Consider the following 5,309-nt stretch of genomic DNA (forward strand, 5'->3'; position numbering starts at 1 on the left):
TCCTCATAGTGCACACGACCAGTTAACACATTCAGAATGATGGTGGTCTTTCAGTATCTTCAGCACTGGTCTCATAGTCTGCAGGTGTCAGGTCCCATATCCATGGGTGCCAGGGTCACCTCTGGACCTAATCCTGGGTCCCCCAGTGTCTCCAGGAGCAGGAACCAACCTGTTGTTGTTGTTGTTGTGTGCCCACCAGTGGATTCCAACTTACAGTGACCCTATAGGACAGGGTAGAGCTGCCCCATAGGGTTTTCTCGACTCGATGGCAGCGGGGTTTTTTGGTAATCTTTATGGGAGCAGATCACCAAATCTCTCTCTCAAGGAGCCCCTGGGTGGGTTTGAACTGCCCACCTTTGAGTTAGCAGCCCAGCACTTAACCATTGCGCCACCAGGGCTCCTAGGAGCCAGCCGCACTCTCCTTATTTGGGTATTTGCAAAAAACCAAAAAACCAACCCCAGTGCTGTCGAGTTGATTCCGACTCATAGTGACCCTATAGGACAGAGTTTCCAAGGAGCGCCTGGTGGATTCGAACTGCCGACCCTTTGGTTAGCAGCCATAGCACTTAACCACTACACCAACAGGGTTTCCATTTGGGTATTTAGGGGGGGAAATTCATCAAGCCACTGAAGAACCAAGCGGTTGAGTAAATTAAAGTCAGGGTTAACAAAGGCTTCAAGGGTGGAACTGGGCTGTGTGAAACCAGAAAGTAGGAAGCTGTCTATCACTGCTACGCCCCAAGGCTCTTTCCTTCGCTTGGCTAATCCAGCAAGTAGCTGCAGCTTCTCAGGAACCCGCTGAGTGATGGGAGCAGGCGGTTAGTTTCACTTTTAAAAGTAATTACAACCCGGAGAAACTGGCAGAGAAAAGCTCCAGCTGTGATGCAAATAGCCTGGGCCAGCCCACCCAGGAGGAATCTCTAGTGGGTGGAACAGTCTGAGGGGATTTTCTTCCAGTTAGGACAAAAACTAGCATCCCTGTCCAGTGGGAGAAGAAAGCAGCTAAGACTTTTGCTTTCTTGAGTCTGCCCGCTGAATGGAGACACAGCTGTGGGGGACAAAATCCATGTTCCTGTTCACTCCGTCTGGCTGATTTTTTTTTTTTTTTTGATCAAATAATTTTTTTAATGGGCCTTCCTCCCCCCCCACAAATACGGTGGAGAATTATGCCATGCTGCCAACAATCAACACAATTCTGGGCCGCAAGTCTGCACACTCCTTCGCAACTAGTCCTGTGATGGCAGAACCTTTCATCTCATCTTTATTGTTAACTATGACCTCCTGCATTGTCTTCAAAATAACACACCATCTTTTTTCTGATGTGACTCTCCTTGTTGAATTACAACTGCTGGATGGACCTTCTTTCTGAGCTCTAGTTTGCCTTTCTGGACTGTGGCGCCACCACGTCACCCACATCAGCCGTGTGAAGTCTGTTCAGCCATCTCTTGGTCCCTTTCACAGGGATGAGATACAGATTTTTGGCTCATGGGTTGTCAGTACAGTTGGTCATGGCTCCTACAGGAAGATCCGGGGAAATCTGGAATTGTGCACCAGAGGACCCACCAGGTCTGCACTTTGACATGGTTGATGTCTTTGGCATATGGGCAAGGTCCCACATGCCCTTCTGTTTTAAGAAACAGGTATTTTTCTCTATGGGAGGGGTGTTGCCTTTGGCCATTTTAAACAAAGAAATTGATCTCAAGACCTGGGGTAGCACCTATTTTCACAGAGCTTATTTCTGACTCAACAGCAAATCAGGAAGCTGCAGATCACAAGAGGCCTGAAATTATAGAAAGTAGAAGGCGGACCAGACTAAATAAATGCCTGCCCTTAACAGAATGTGCGGGAATTGGAGGACTGACTTCCTCAGGAGGGTATGTTGTCTCTCTGTGGCAAGACAGAACTGCTGACTTGGGTGAAAAGGACACGTGCTTTGTAAGAACATTTCTGGGAATAACAGATTTATGATGATCCATAGAGACTTGTACTTTCATTTACTTAATTTATATTATACTTTATATTATACCTAGGCCTTTTATTAAAAGAAAGATTTTCATGGCTTACAAAAACAAAGTGAGAAATCACGCGATCTCAGTAGAAATGGAAGATCAAAGACAGGCAGAGGGAAGTGTTTAGCTAGCACATATGCCAAAAGAAAAAACATCATTATTAAAACTTCAAGTTGAGTAGTTAAGTGAATGCTGAGCTTCCGAGTGGCCAAAGAAAGAAAGAAGGAAGGAAAGAGGGAAAGGAGGAAACGAACACTTATTGAATAGCATTATGCTATCATGCTGTGTGTTTTTCATAGTTTTCATTATTTCTTCATGTGGCAATGTATGGGAAATATCTACAGAGCATGAAAAGATAATTCTGTTTTTCATCTGGCATAGCTGATCAACATTTTTTTTTTTTAATGATAACTGGGATCATTTCTTTCACTTTCACTGCTTGTTATTGGTAATGTCACAGCTGTGACTTCTTGCCCAAGGATAAGACCTCAGAGAACTCCAGCCCTGAAATCTGGAAGGGTATGGTCCCCAATGGCTGATGACAACTACCTGGGTTGGCTAGGCTTTTACTGCTATGGTTTTCTGTCCCTAATGGACTGGTGTTCGGGGTGTGAGGAGGCCATGAAGCCTGAGTCATAGTGGCCCTCAAAGCAATATCTCATTCAGATTCTCCTCCTTTAGGTCAAAGTTAAGGTCCAGATACCTGACAAGGGCTGCCAGGAGTAGGTTGTTCCTGGGGACCAAGTAGTACATATTTAGGTAGTGCTGGCAGCTCTTGGGCCCCACCACCAATGTGGCCAGCCTTGGGCCCCATGTTAGCCTTTCGTTGGCTGCAACATTCCCTGACAAGGAGTTGGTAGAGTGAAAGCGAAGTGCCTACCAGAAGCCTTTGGACTTCCAGAATTATCTGCCTCCAAGGCTTGCATAAGCTTCTTCACTGGGTCCAACCTCCAGAGGATGAACCACACTGGGGAGGAAGGGAAAGAAGTGTGGTGGTCAAGGGGCAGCAGTTTGCCACAGGGGTGAAGTGGAGTAGGGCTTGGGGAGTGCTGTGGACAGAGCTTGGATGTGTAGGATAGGGGGTTGACACACATGCATGTGAGCCCTTCGATGTTTAAAAAGGAGCCAAGAGTTGGATGAGAAGGGGTGCGGGAGTGGGGCAGGTAATGGGGGTCAGGGACAGGTTCTTTAGCATCACCATTTTCCACATCAATTTTGAGGAGTCTGAGGATGCTGTCATGGTTTGAATTGTGTTCCCCCAAAATATGTGTATCAATTTGGCTAGACCACAATTCCCACTATTGTGTGATTGTCCACTATTTTGTCATCTGATGTGATTTTCCTATTTTTTATAAATCCTGCCTCTATGATGTTAACGAGGTGGAATAAGTGGCTGTTATGTTAATGAGGCAGGACTCAAACTACAAGATTAGATTGGGTCTTAAGCCAATCCCTTTTGAGATATAAAAGAGAGAAGCCAGCAGAGGAACATGAAGACTTCATACCATCAAGAAAGCAATGCTGGGGGCAGGGTATGTCCTTTGGACCCTGGGTTCCTGCACAGAGAAGCTCCTAGACCAGGAGAAGACTGACGACAAGCATCTTTCCCCAGAGCTGACAGAGAAATTCTTCCCTTGGAGCTGGCACCCTAAATTTGAACTTGTAGCCTCTTAGGCTGTGAGAGAATAAACTTCTTATTGTTAAAGCCATCCAAACAAAACCTTGCCTGATCCTGCACCGTCTTTAAGATCATTCATATGCTTGAGTCCATTTCTGTAGCCACTGTGTATTTTGAGCGCCTTCCAACCTAGGGGGCTCGTCTTCCAGCACTATATCGGAAAATACTCTGTCGCGATCCATAGGGTTTTCACTGGCTAATTTTCAGTAGTCGACCTCCAGGTCTTTCTTCCTAGTCTGTCTTAGTTTGAAAGCTGTACTGAAACCTGTTTCCCAAGGATGACTCTGCTGGTATTTGAAATACTTGTGGCATACCTTCCATCATTATAGTAACACGCAAGCCACCAAGGCATGTTAAACTGACAGATTGATGGTGGGCTTCACTTACTTCCATCCACCAAAAGTGGTTGGGTTATTCAAATTGGAGTGGTTGCATGGGGGTAGATTTAGTGGCTTCCCCAACTAGTAGACATTCAGCCAGGGGTTACATATCCAGAGATGATGAAGGAAAAAATTACGCTAATTTCAGAACTTGGGAAATCTTTAAAATTGCTTCTGACTCTGAGATTGTATAGTCCTATAAAATTTCTTCACTACAAATAAAAGCAGGTAAAGAATAAGCCTCCTCCCCCCTTTCTTAGTTGAAAATTGAAATCTGAATCTGTGGCACAAACAGTATTTCGTACCAAATATTCCGTGTGCTTCTCTATGTTTCTCAGTCCTCTTGCAGTTAGGTTGGGCAATGTGATTAGCTCTGGTACAAAGGGTCATGAGCAGAAGCGACAGGTGTTACCTTCTGGGCTGAAGCATTTGATTGTCAGTGTATGACTCATTCTCCTCCTCTTTTTCTTCCACAGCAAATACAGAGGTCTCTGAGATGGTGGGATGAAATGGAGGAAGTCTTCAATATTGAGTCACTGAGTGGAGGCCAGGGCCCTGGAGTGTTGCTCAGATCTTCAGTGGACTTTGCATAAATGAGAATTAAGTTTTTCTAATGTTAAGCCGTTGAGATTTTTGTTGTTACTGAAGCATAGCCTATTTTATCCTGACACAGTACTCTGTTTGAAAAGGATGAGAGTAGGAAAAGCTAATGGATCAATATACTATTAATGACTCTTGGGCTCAGAAAGACCTCAGAAGTTCTATATTGATTCACTGTGAAATAAAGCTAAGTGATTTTATAGATTTAAGGCAGCAGCCAGTCTATGTTGCCATTTAGGAAGTTGGTACAATTTGGCACTATATTATAAAAACTAGGAAAGTCTAGGTCTTATCTCAGAAAAACTTGTTTAGACTTAAGTTCTACTAAGGAGATAGATGATATACTGATAAATAATAGACGGATAGATGATAGATTGACAGGCAGACAGACAGATAGACACCCACAAGATGAGGAGTACAGGAGGCCTGGAGGATGTGCCTACCTAGCTTGGGTCCCTCCTTGGAGACCTCTCTCCAGGTGTCTAGGATTTCCTGCACAAATGGTCACAAACCCTTTTCCAGGGCCTGCATGGGCCTCTTCCCCTGCATCTGTCTTCCTGAGGGAAGTCCTACCCGTAGGCCCAAGGGATGACCAAAGGTTGGTTGTTTTTAAGGGTATGGACAGTACTTGGATGGGAAGGC

General features: G+C 44.9%; 1 pseudogene; it reads right to left on the reverse strand.

Annotated features, from left to right (window-relative positions):
• Positions 1–290: 290 nt before the first annotated feature.
• LOC135228654 (large ribosomal subunit protein uL14-like) lies at positions 291–1,582 on the reverse strand (annotated as a pseudogene).
• Positions 1,583–5,309: the final 3,727 nt, after the last annotated feature.

This window comes from Loxodonta africana, chromosome 25, assembly GCF_030014295.1.
Source record: "Loxodonta africana isolate mLoxAfr1 chromosome 25, mLoxAfr1.hap2, whole genome shotgun sequence".
Taxonomy (NCBI): Eukaryota; Metazoa; Chordata; class Mammalia; order Proboscidea; family Elephantidae; genus Loxodonta; species Loxodonta africana.